Source organism: Bufo gargarizans, chromosome 3, assembly GCF_014858855.1.
Source record: "Bufo gargarizans isolate SCDJY-AF-19 chromosome 3, ASM1485885v1, whole genome shotgun sequence".
Taxonomy (NCBI): Eukaryota; Metazoa; Chordata; class Amphibia; order Anura; family Bufonidae; genus Bufo; species Bufo gargarizans.
This window is the reverse complement of record NC_058082.1, coordinates 484759802-484774067: the sequence shown is the minus strand read 5'-3', so window position 1 is coordinate 484774067 and position 14266 is coordinate 484759802.

Genomic DNA, 14266 nt, shown 5'->3' with positions numbered 1-14266 from the left:
ATATAAATTTGAGGCCTAGTATTTAGGCGCTGGGTGACAGGTATGGGTTTAGTGACAGAATTAGACTTGAAAATACACAGTAGCGGGTGTGTGTGAAGTTATTCTGAATGACCCAATGTGCACCTTGAATATTATATACCCTTTTAGGGATAGATTTCAAATAGCTCTGATATAGCAGAAACCACTAAATTATGAAATTGCTAAATTGGGAATTGTACTTCAACCCAGAACAAAAAATGTGCTTTGACGGACACTAAATAACTTTCCCAGCTACAACAGGACAGCGGTAACGAGAGATTTAGCAGGATATAAATTTGAGGCCTAGTATTTAGGCGCTGGGTGACAGGTATGGGTTTAGTGACAGAATTAGACTTGAAAATACACAGTAGCGGGTGTGTGTGAAGTTATTCTGAATGACCCAATGTGCACCTTGAATATTATATACCCTTTTAGGGATAGATTTCAAATAGCTCTGATATAGCAGAAACCACTAAATTATGAAATTGCTAAATTGGGAATTGTACTTCAACCCAGAACAAAAAATGTGCTTTGACGGACACTAAATAACTTTCCCAGCTACAACAGGACAGCGGTAACGAGAGATTTAGCGGGATATAAATTTGAGGCCTAGTATTTAGGCGCTGGGTGACCGGTATGGATTTAGTGACAGAATTAGACTGGGATATGGCCAAAAAATAACCACACTATTGCTGGTTAAATGCACTTGGTGACGGGCGCAGCTTGCCCCTGATGTAGTATATGGCCAAAAAATGAACAGACTATTGCTGGTTAAATGCACTTGGTGTCACAGCTTGACCAACCACACTACTGAGGGTTAAATGCACTTGGTGACGGGCGCAGCTTGCCCCTGATGTAGTATATGGCCAAAAAATAAACAGACTATTGCTGGTTAAATGCACTTGGTGTGACAGCTTCACCCTGATGTAGGCTTTAGCCAGAAAACAACCACACCATTGAGGGTTAAATGCACTTGGTGACAGGCGCAGCTTGCCCCTGATTTTGTATATGGCCAAAAAATGAACAGACTATTGCTGGTTAAATGCACTTGGTGTGACAGCTTCACCCTGATGTAGGCTTTAGCCAAAAAACAACCACACCATTGAGGGTTAAATGCACTTGGTGACAGGCGCAGCTTGCCCCTGATTTTGTATATGGCCAAAAAATGAACAGACTATTGCTGGTTAAATGCACTTGGTGTGATAGCTTGACCAACCACACTACTGAGGGTTAAATGCACTTGGTGACGGGCGCAGCTTGCCCCTGATGTAGTATATGGCCAAAAAATAAACAGACTATTGCTGGTTAAATGCACTTGGTGTGACAGCTTCACCCTGATGTAGGCTTTAGCCAAAAAACAAACGCACCATTGAGGGTTAAATGCACTTGGTGACAGGCGCAGCTTGCCCCTGATGTAGTATATGGCCAAAAAATAAACAGACTATTGCTGGTTAAATGCACTTGGTGTGACAGCTTCACCCTGATGTAGGCTTTAGCCAAAAAACAACCACACCATTGAGGGTTAAATGCACTTGGTCGCAGCTTGTGCTGGCGCACCACAAGACACAAAATGGCCGCCGATCACCCCAGAAAAATGTGACTGACAAACGGTCTGGGCAGCCTAAAAACAGTGAGCAATTGAGGATCAGCAGCTCAATGATCCACAGCTGCAGATCGATCAGTTAATCAAGTCCTTTGGAGGAGTTAATCTGCCTAATCTCGCCCTACTGTCGCAGCCGCAACCTCTCCCTACGCTAATCAGAGCAGAGTGACGGGCGGCGCTATGTGACTCCAGCTTAAATAGAGGCTGGGTCACATGGTGCTCTGGCCAATCACAGCCATGCCAATAGTAGGCATGGCTGTGATGGCCTCTTGGGGCAAGTAGTATGACGCTTGTTGATTGGCTGCTTTGCAGCCTTTCAAAAAGCGCCAAGAAAGCGTCACAAAAGCGCGAAGAAAGCGACGAACACCGAACCCGAACCCGGACTTTTACGAAAATGTCCGGGTTCGGGTCCGTGTCACGGACACCCCAAAATTCGGTACGAACCCGAACTATACAGTTCGAGTTCGCTCATCCCTACTCATGGGCTACCAAAGGCACGGTATGCATCTGGCAGTCTTAAAAGCTATTGTGCTGTTCCGGTCATGAGATAGTTGTTTTGTCCAGATCATAAGATCCCAACTCCATAAAACTACTGCTTCTATGTTTGTTGGTATGATGTTCCCACTTTGGAGTGCAGTACTTGCTACGTTAGACATAATGGGTTGTAAAAACAGGCGAGAAACCTGCAGAAGAGAAGCCTACAGTTTTTCGAGACCACTTTCATGGATGAATTCCTAGATGTCTTCTTCTCTATGGTGGTTCAGTGGTGTCACAGAGCATCTGAAATTGTCAGATAGAGGTTTTCTAAAAACTACTCTTTTGCTAATGTTCCATAGTGTTGTTTTTTTTTGTTTTTTTTAAACGGCTGGTTGCTATCCAACTTGATAGTGTTTTAATTTTTTAAAAGGCTCTTTCAAGCAAGTGGGTTTTCTGTCCAGATGCAATGCGTGTAGCGAATGCATAGAATCCAGACTGAATCCTGACACCTTCATTTCAATAGGTCTGTGTAAATTTTTCACGCATCATCTCTGCATTCCGGGAAAATTGTAGCATGTTCTATATTGTGCATTTTTCACACAGCTCTGTAGAAGTGAATGAGGCTTCTTTGAAAATAGAAGCACCCGGGTGCAATGTGCTTTTTACTGAATGTTGCTAGGAGATGTTCAGTGTTATTCTTAAATTTTTAAGGGTTTTTTTTCATGCATGAAAAACAGATGCAATCCGGATACAATCCAGATGGAAAAAATGCACACACACACTACAATTGCAGATAAAACTGATTAAAGTTATGTGCAAAACCATCAGTTTTTTCCCAAACACACCCTGACACAAAGAGGCCAAATGGATTGGTTAGCTACTGTGCATCACAGGGGACATTCTCAGTTGTTGTAGCAACTTTTTGTGTTGATAACTTTTGAACCACAAGAGATATTGCAAATCTGACTGCGGCCATCGATTTCTGAGAAACCTTTGGTCGTCTTTAATATACTAAGTGACCCCCTTCCTGTTGGAAAATGTTCCCTTGATCCAATATGGCGGCTTTCAAGATGGTGGCCATGTTCACGACATACCCTAAAAGATAGGCCCCCTGACCCTTTACCTGCTGGGTATTCAGATATTTCCCTTTCATTTCTGAAATAAAAGGGTGTCCTGCAACTTTTTACTCACCCTGTACTAATTGCCCAAAGGGCAAAAAATCCCATGCATTACCCACTGAATTCAAATTTTTCAAATAAAACTTCCTCATTTATTTGGTCATTTATTTGGTCTCACAATTTTTCTACAATAGGGGCAAGATAATATATTATACAATATTGCATCAAGGTTTTAATCCTCTTTACAATCGAGCATCTTTATCTCAATTTACCCATCAATAAAATAACCAAAAGTAATTACACCGTATTTTACCAGGAAGCGAAGATGATATCGCACAAGGAAAAGAAAACACTGTAGAATTTATTTAAGGGTAAGTAAATACTGTATATCCACCCCCGTTTTCCTGTGAACTGTAATATCAGTATAATTTCTTATAATAAATCTAAGTAGAGATAAATAATTAACTTTAATTGATTTCCTTGTTATCTTGCGTCATCTTGTTCAACCAACTTCTAGCTAGGTATTATTTGTAATTTAATAGTGATTAATCACTATAGCTATAATATCTTTTATTGTGTCTAAAGGCTCCTTTACACTACTCAATTGAGCAGATGATTCTTCGGAAGGAAGCATTCCTTACCAACATCTGTCTGCTCATCAGTGGAGGAGACAGCGGCATTTACATGCAGCAATCCCCTCCACAGTATGGGGAGGAGTGATCAGTAATGTCACTGCTCATCCCCATACAGAATCACTGTTTGCCAGCAGCAGAGTCCTGTTTAGACGGCACAATCTGCAGTTAGCAATGATTTACGGTAGGTGACCGCATGAATGATCCTATTACTCGATGAAAGAGTGTCTTGGGTAATTAGCGCCACCTTTACAGTGACAAATTATCACTAACAAGCGTTCATATGAATGTTTCTTAGGCCTCATGCACACGACAGTGTTTTTTCACTGTCAGGGATTTGGCTTCAGTGGTCCGTGTCCAATTTTGCTTCAGTTGTGTTCTTCCTTTTTTTCTGTCTGACAGGGGGAAAAAAAGAAAGGTTAATGAAAAGTGTAATTTTATTGCACCAAGGTCTTGTAGAAAAAAACGGACGCGGACACGGGTGACATACCAGTTGTGCATCAGTTTTTTTGACGGACCCATTGACTTGAATGGGTCTGTCCTCCGTTTTCCACTGACAAGAATAGGACAGGTTATATTTTTTTGACGGACTGGAATCACGGATTACAGACGCGGAGAAAAAACTGAGGACTATCGTTTTTTTTCCACAGCTCCATAGAAATGAATGGGACCTCCGCTAAACTGTGAAAAATGACAGAACGGAAGCGGATGCACACAACGGTCATGTGCATGAAGCCTTACAATAATCGTTCCGATATTCAGGCACTGAAGTTACAAGCTTTCATAGTGGATAAGGCTTGTTCAGTTTAGGGAAATGTTTACATGGAATGAGATCGGTTTCATTTATGCGGAGATATGTGAAGTTGAGCTGTGTACAGTATGTGGGCCATCCTACAAACAATGTAATAAGATCCTATGGTGTCCACAGAGGTCTGGACAATTGTTTACTATCATGCAAACCATATAAATGCGTAGGGCACCAGAGATCAGGGGCGCTCTAATGCAGGGCCTCTTTAACAATAGGGCAAATGGTGCATCTGCCTCAGGCCTCCACCACAGCAGTAGCACAGTTTTCAAATGGATCAGTGTCCTCAAGATGCAGATACAATTAAATAAAATAGTGAAGCAGGAAGGTGTCAACTACCTGTTCCACCATTCACCCTGCCTAGCTGCCCGACAGACCAGAGCACTGAGAGATCTGCTTCATTTGTTGTAAGAATATGCGCTAGGTGAGTATTCATTTTGGAGACACTAAAGGGTCATCATATTGTGTTAGCGGCACATAAGGAGGCACCATATTGTGCTGGAAGCCTATAAGGGGGCACCATATCATGTTGAGGACACACAAGGGTGTAACAAACAGTTTTTCGGGCATATAAGAGGGTAGCATTCTGTGTTGCGAGCACATAAGGAGGCAACGTATTGTGTTGGAGGCACAAGTGAAAAGGAAAAGAAAAAAAAACTGTCTACAGCTATGGTGTCATGGTCCCTCAGGTGACTGGTGTCAGGAGATCAGGGAGACTGGCTGAGGGTGGAGGAATCTAACAGCCTCCTTGATTTCTCTAGATTCAGTGTTGATAGGGTTAATGACCACTTCCCTTTTCTCAGCTGTTGCTCAGTGGTCATCACTTCTACTCTTTATAGTCTGACCCCATCCTTCTGACTACGGGGTAGATAGCTTAATTTGGGTTTGGCTCAGCTGGTGTGAGGTCGTCTCTGGTGTTCCCGTTTATCAATCTCTACAGAAGTTAAGTATCATGTTTGTTTGTGTTTTGTGTTATATTCCCTGTTGTTGTATCTGGGCCTGAGACAGAGACTTCCATTCATCCATCTGGGGAGGAATGGGTTGTCTCTGGTCCTAACCTTATTCCAGGGCCTTATAGGGAAATCAGGGCCTAGGTTTCCTGCATATGAATATTCCTACCTTCAAGGTCTATTCATATTGATAGGTAGTCAGGACCTGGATTAGGGTTGTCTAAGAGGTGACCTGTTTCTTCCCTAGTTTCCAGGCCCAGTTACTGTTCCCCTTCCCTCCTGTGTTCAGTGTGGAGTTCCACCCCACACTGATCGGGACATATGGTCAGCTTTATTAGGCTCAGATGATCATAAAACAGTTTACCAATATTTGCCTATACAACATCCTTCCTAGATGATCCTTCACAGTACAAGGCTTGTACAGTCAGGTCATTTTTTTTATTTTATTTTTTATTTTTTTGTAACCTAGCAGGTATATTTTTAATACATTATAACTGTATATTATACATCTTGACAAACTGTTATGAGAAGTATGTTGGTAAAGGTAAATGCTGCTCATAATGATATCTGCTTAATGCATAGTTGCCTATCACACACCATGTCTCAGGGAAATAAGCGAGCTGCTGAGGATCAAACCAATAATTTTGAAAATTAAAAGTGATGGCGGGAGTTGAAACCACAAGCAGATTGTCTGGTTGTTCGGGCTTCCATACGCCTCTTATGCAAAACTTATTGGGCCTGGGGAGTTGTGTGACTGCCTGGTAGACCAGCTGGTCCATTCTCTTAGCTGTCTCCCACCATCACGTAAACTTCTGGTAGGAGAAATGGCTGTGGTCGTACATGGAGACATGTTTAACAATAATCATTAGGTGTATGACCATATTAAAGTAGGGTTAGCCATGGGCCAAAGTGTAAAGCTTTATAAACGAATGGGGTCATTTATCAAACTGGTGTAAAGTAGAACTTGCTTAGTTGCCCATAGCAACCAATCAGATTCCACCTTTCATTTTACAAAGAAACTGTCAAAAATGAAAGGTGGAATCTGATTGGTTGCTATGGGCAACTAAGCCAGTTCTACTTCACACCAGTTTGATAAATTACCCCATATGTCATGCCAAATAAAAAAATACTTTATTCAGTGTTAGTTCATACTTTATATCTCAGGGTTTTCTAAACCCTATTTCCTGGGTAACTGTCACCACCTGTGACCCTGACTCCCTCCGTATCTAGAGTAGGGAGCCGGTGGTCGGGTCCCCTCACTATAATAGGGTGTTCAGGTGTTATACAGTCGAGGTACGAGGATATGCGATCATCTACCATTGGGATTTTCGCATAGGCTGAGCAGTCAGGGAGATAGCCAGGTCTGATGCAGGGCTTTCCCTTTTTGTTCCTTAGTTTTGGATCCAGTCAGTCGTATATTCATTTTGTGTTTTCTAGTTTCCTGCACACCTTCCGTGACAGTAACCATATAATTAAATTAAAATAATCATATCACAGCATTTAAACTTGTGAAGACAGTGATGTCATTAGTCCTTTTGGCACCATTTTTTATCCATGAAGCCCATTATGTTTTTTTCTTAACTGTTTTCTTAACTTAGATATATTTTATGTCATATTAAAAGATGAATGCCTATGGAATAGGAATTAGTGGCTTATTTGCCCATAGCAACCAATCCGATTCCACCTTTCATGCTTCAGAGCTTCTATGGATAATGAAAGGATCAATCTGATTGGTTGCTATGGACAACTCAGACAGTTTTCCTTTGCACCAGGTTTGATAAATCTCCCCTATCCCTTCTCTATAAATCTCCCCACGGTGCAGCGTGGGTTCCAAGAGTGGGTGACCAGGGAACGATTAATAAAGCACTAGCAACCCTACAGTCACCGCTCCCTGGGCCTCCTGCACTAGTGCAAGTTTCTACAAAGGAATCGCTCATTAGTTTACAATTAAAAAGGCTATTTTCCATTTTACAAAGTAAAATTCCCGCCCCTGTAAAGTACAGGACACTGGAAGCGTTTTTTCCTTAAGATTTTTCTGTAAAACTGGCAGTAAATGGGAATAAGGGGATGCAAATGAGCTCTTAACAAACTCTGCCTCTAATGCCACCAGATGTAAGGCAGCTATCTTATAAAGCAATGTTCAACCATTTAAATAGGCCTTGAGACATGTCTCAGATATTCACTAAGCCAGCACCTGCAGACAGCTATTTTGGGGTGATTGCCCCTCATCAGTCTGACTTGGCCTCTCACCCAGTTAAGCCAGTACTCTCTGCTGTTCGTTTGCATGAGCCCCTACATGTAGTCTCTCAGGGTATATTTAACAACAACTAAGACACTGGGAAGTGATTCTGAAATTACTGTGTCTAATCTTAAACAACATATATTCCCTGTCCTGGGCAATGCTACGCTCACCGTTGCGGCCTGCACGTGCGTCTCACTTTGGCCGACAGTCCTCACAAGGTCCGCTCAGGACTCTCTGGTAATCTGCGGTGTACAGTCTACAGTTCTCTTGCCGCCCTTTGTCCCTGTTGGTAAACCTGTTTCGGAATCTCCTCTTCCGGCTTTCAGCCAAGTCTGTGGCCTGCTTTGTGGCTGACAGAGCCAGAGCCCCTTGAACCTGCTCATTCAGCAGCTGAGTTTCCACTGTCTCACCCAGCACACATCAACCTCTCACCCCTGGGTTCTGGCTTCCTCCAGGTTGCTGTATACCTCTCACACAGCTCCTTCTGCTGGCTTGGAGGTAGTCCTGTGGCATTACACTGCCCCCTTCCCCTAGCTTAAGGGTTGTCGCCCTGGCAACTTCATTGCACAAGAAAAAGTCTTCGCACCTGTCTGGCATTCATCCAAAGTTAGTGCGCTGTGAATTATGAAAAGCTGTGGGGTCCTCGGCCTCTACTGTCCCATCTCTCCTTTTCAGCTATTGGCGATGTGGATTGATCTTCCCGTCTTTCCAGGGGCTCCGGGTCAGAAGTTGGAGAAACCACTGCTCCTCATAGATGTCTGCACCGATTCTACCTTGGGTAGCCTTCCCACAAAGTTGCAAGGCGGCAATATATTCCGGTGAAAAAAAAGGATTGGTTGGTCCAGCTTGTATTCGTGGTAATCCAAAGGCTTTATTCAATATTCAATAAAATCCAGGTACAAGAATGCAGGTCTACATATTTCGGGCACAATATAATCCTAGCCCTTACTCATGAGTAAGGGCTAGGATTATATTGTGCCCGAAACATGTAGACCTGCATTCTTGTACCTGGATTTTATTGAATATTGAATAAAGCCTTTGGATTACCACGAATACAAGCTGGACCAACCAATCCTTTTTTTTCTTCATATTTATATTTCTCCTATTTCGGGTGAAGGAGCCGGTCCGCGCTACATCAGTGGAATCCTTGGCAAGTGAGAGCTGCTCAAACCCCTGATTTTCACAATATATTCCGGTGCACCACTCGCGAGGATCCTCACCCATCCTCTGGCCTCACCTCAAACACTGGAATATCTGGATCCGGCTGTTGCACCACCTCATAAGGCCATTTCCAGCGTAGTTTCCCAGCCCCTCGACCTGCTCGGCTCCGCACCATCACCAGGTCTCCTTGGTGCAAAGGCAATTTCTTTCACCTTTGGTTAGTTGTCAGAGTCCCAATCTCTGAGCTATCAGATCATACATAGGTCAGCCCTAATAGAACAGTCCTATCCTTGTCTGTAATGCAGACAATAATAGGGCATGTTCTATTTATTTGTGGAATGGTCATACAGACATGGACAGACATTTCCATTTTTTTGCAGCAACGGGGACTGTTTCCACATATGGGCTGCAAAAAAAAAACGCAACAGACACAGGGAAAAAATATGTTTGTTTGCATGAGCCATAAATCAGAGTTCCCCAACTCAAGTCATCAGGGCCCACCTACCAGTCAGGATTTGAGAATATCCCACAGAATGAACACTTGTGGTGAATCCTAACATGACCGGTAGGTGGGCCCTAAGGACTGGTGTTCAGGAACACCGCCCTAAATGATTCAGATCTGTCTTTTCTTCCCCACCTTTAACCCATTGGCAAATCCTACTGTATTCCTCTAAAGAACAAATGTTGTTGTTATTAGTTTACTTTGGAAACGCTATCAAGAAAAAGCTAAATAAAAAGATGGTAAGGATCTAAATACCACGGGAATTGAAATGGGCTTTTCATATAAAAAAAAAAAAAACTCAAACATCGCAGAGTTGAAATAATACACCACAGATATCATAGGGCCCTACTGCAAAACTTAGTGTGGGCCCCACTTCCTGTGAGATTTTTTGCTAAATTTATGAATTTTTATTATTAAGCATTTGACACTGTACCACACAAAAGGTTAGTATATAAAATGAGAATGCTCGGACTGGGAGAAAATGTCTGTATGTGGGTAAGTAACTGGCTCAATGATAGAAAGGGTGGTTATTAATGGTACATACTCAGATTGGGTCACTGTCACTAGTGGGGTACCTCAGGGGTCAGTATTGGGCCCTATTCTCTTCAATATATTTATTAATGATCTTGTAGAGGGCTTGCACAGTAAAATATACATTTTTGCAGATGACACTAAACTGTGTAAAGTAATTAACACTGAAGAGGACACTATACAGCTACAGATGGATCTGGATAGATTAGAGGCTTAGGCAGAGAAGTGGCAGATGAGGTTTAACACTGACAAATGTAAAGTTATACACATGGGAAGGAATAATGCAAGTCACCCGTACATACTAAATGGTAAAACACTCGGTAACACTGACATGGAAAAGGACTTAGGAATTTTAGTGGACAGCAAACTAAGCTGTAGAAACCAGTGTCAAGCAGCTGCTGCCAAGGCCAATAATAATGGGTTGCCTTAAAAGGGGCATAGATGCCCATGATGAGAACATAGTCCTACCACTTTTCAAATCGCATGGAATACTGTGTACATTTCTGGGCTCCTGTGAACAAGGCAGACATAGCGGAGCTGGAGAGGGTTCAGAGAAGGGCAACTAAAGTAATAACTGGAAAGAGTGGACTACAGTACCCAGAATGATTATCAAAATTAGAGTTATTCACTTTAGAAAAAAAAGATGACTAAGGGGAGATTTATACTATGTTTAAATACATCAGGGGTCAGTACAGAGATCTCTCCCATCATCTATTTATCCCCAGGACTGTGACTGTGATGAGGGGACATCCTCTACGTCTGGAGAAAAGAAGGTTTGTACACAAACATAGAAGAGGATTCTTTACGGTAAGAGCAGTGAGACTATGGAACTCTCTGTCTGAAGAGGTGGTGAGGGAGAATTCACTAAAAGAGTATAAGAGGGTCCTGGATATATTTCTGGAGTGTAATAATATTACAGGCTATAGTTACTAAAGATGGGCTGTTGATCAAGGGAGTTATTCTAATTGCCTGTTTGGAAGTGAGGAAAATTGGCTTCTACCTCACAGTTTTTTTTTTTTTTACTTCCTCTGGATCAACTTGCAGGATAACAGGCAGAACTGGATGGAGTGATGTCTTTTTTTAGCCTTATAAACATGTTACTATGTAAGTTGATACATTTCTTAATAAAAAAAAAAGAATGTTCCACTTTGCCTCACCTGCATTACTCCCCTTCTATAGAACATGTGCTTTATATATAGCACTCTTTTTAAACACCATATTTAATCTATTTACATCACACAATATGGATGAATATCCCCCGTACAGCTCTATGTCTCCAGCTTCCTTTCATATAGAATATTATAAAATTGTCTAGGGGCTCAGAGCATAGGTATTCATACAGCTACTATTGAACTCAATAGAAGCTGTAAAATCTATCTGTACAACCCCCTTCCAGTGGTAGATGTGGGATAATGCACAGAAGTAATTGACACGTCTGAATTTCTGCGAAGTCTTTTTATCTTTGTTCAGTATTTCATATATATTGTTTGAATAAAGATCAAATTATGAAAAAAATAAATGGGGTGTTCTTACTAATTCACATGACTGTACCAAAACCCCAAAAGACTAATTAATGCTGATTACATTACTGCACGCTCACATGACATCACGAGCATTCATTTAAACAATGTTCAAACTGCTGCTTTCCTTCAAAATGTTAAAAAACACACACACAGACCACATATTGCACATAAAATTTATTTATAATATCTAATGATTGTTTTTAATGAAATAAACATTTAAGATACTGGTACAACCATTATAATCAGAACAAAGCATTTAGGGCATGTTCACACTTGGGGATACGCTGCCGCCACAGATTTGTGCACAAAACTTCTGCAGTGTATTGCAATAGCAGCAAAATAGATGAGATTTTACAAAATCTCATTAACACCCTGCAACAACAGTCCCCAGAAAAAAATAGGTTTGTGGCACATATTTTTAATCTGTATTCAATACCCTAACCACTTTCTATTTTTGCCTTAAGTACGGTACCTGTTTTTCATGTCAGTGCTTTCATCCCCCTGTTCTTGGCATTATTTCATCTGTGGAGGATGTTTACATGCAGAACTTCCTGTTTTCCTCAGCAAACCAAACCCAGCATGCTTTGCTCTCTGATGTTTGTAATTGTTTCACCTAACAGGAAGTTCTTCGTATAAACATCCTGCCCAGATGAAATGATGCATAGAACAGGGGAAAGAAAGTATAGGCATGAAAAACAGTTCCGCTGCCAATCATTATCTTATGCATTTGGCTTCAGTATAACACTGGTAGCATTTATCAATGGTGTAACAAGCTTTGTGTTTTAATAAGTGTGTGTACCAGCCCTGATGAAATGTTGTGGAGGGAACATCATTACAGCTGCAGAATCAACAACAGTAAAAAAAAAATATATATATGTATATTTGTACAGAAGATCAGCAAAGGAATTCAAGGGTCTTCAGTTTTGCTTCTTGAAGGTTTCCATGGGATTATTGTATCTGTAAGGAAGACAAATACAGATAAATATAAAATACAGTTATAGAAACTGATTGTGATTAAAGATGAGTTAATCAATTCTGTAGAATAAAATTTTGATTCAAATAAAAAAATAAAAATTCTAAAGAATCAAAATTTTAGGCGATTCGATTCAGGAGCATTTTTTTTATAGAAATAGTAAACAGAAGACCACCCCTAGCTTTTCATCGCAATTGAAGCACTTTCAATTCCTGTCTAATCGATTTGGATCCAAATCGAATGCCCTATTTGGTCAAATTGAACCCAAATCAAATATCAAACGCGTAGAAAGAAAAAAGCCACAGGTGGCACCGCTCGGTACTTTCTCCACCAAAACTGCGTCTTCCGACACTTTGTATAATACAGTGTACGTGGTTCACTGCCCTGAAGAAGGTACAGCTTCAACAATTGATTGTAGACATAGAACAGGCGGCACTCACCACTGGAATCCTCAATCTTCTTTATTCATCAATATGAGTAGAGATAAAAACAGGGCTGGGGCAGACTAGCTTCTCCCAGAGAGCTAAGTAGCACCTGCCGTTTCGTGCAACTGTGCTTCTTCCGGCTACTGGAGTCATGGCACTGAATCTGCGCCCTTTTTAAGCGTCATCATGTGCAATTTACATAGCAACATATGACGCTACAATTCACATTAAAACCAAAACACGATAAGTATTTTAACTAACACACAGCACTACTAAGCTATTAAATAAATGCACTGAGATCGTTCCTCTCGTTAAGTCCGAATGCACCTACAGCATCTGAGCGAATTATCCACCTTGCTTCCTTTTGGAGCAAAAGGCGGTGTCTATCGCCTCCCTGCATCATTGGAGGAACGACCTCGATGCCCGCAAAACTCTAATATCGGCACATGACAACACACACAACGTAGCTGGTCTTGCAGGTAATAAACTGAGATAGGGCTCATTCACACGACCGTTGGTGTCCCGTTCCAATATTGCGGGCCGCAATACACGGGCACCTTTCCGTTGTTATTCCGCATCACTGATGCTGACCCATTCATTTCAATGGGTCTGCAAATCCGGAGATGCGGAAACTACCGAGTGCTTTCTGGCGTTCCGTTCCGTGCCTCCACACCGCAAAAAGATAGAACATGCTCTATCTTTTTGCGGAACGGAGGGATCCCGGACCTACTCAAGTGAATGGGTCTGCGATCCCCATGCGCCTGCCCCACGGAAGGTGCCCGTGCATTGCGGACTGCACGGTAGTGTGAACGAGCCCTTACCCTGTGATTAACCCCTCCAAGCGTGAGAAACCTCTTCTGTTGATTATGACTACAGAATGAGCAGTCACTACTCATAGTGATACATATAGAGTGAAATATACCAGCCCTTCAAGAACGGCAAATCATAGGTTTTCCCCTCAGCAAACTTTCCGCTCTGTAATATATCCTGAATGGAACATCCAAGTTTATCTTTCTGGCCAGACATTATGAGGTAGATTTATCAAAACTGGTGTAAAGGAAAACCAGCATAGTTCACAAAGCAACCAATCACAATCACCCTTCTTTTTTCTCAAGGAGCTCTGGGAAATGAAAGGCGGAATCTGATTGGTTGTTAGGGGCAACTAAGCCAGTTGCCCTTTACATTAGCTTTGATAAATATCTCCCTATATGAATCCTTCTAGCTTGTGCCAATTACTACATTTTTACTATATTTGGTTTTAGCATGCCATGAGGTATGACCCATAACTTATATATTCATAACACAT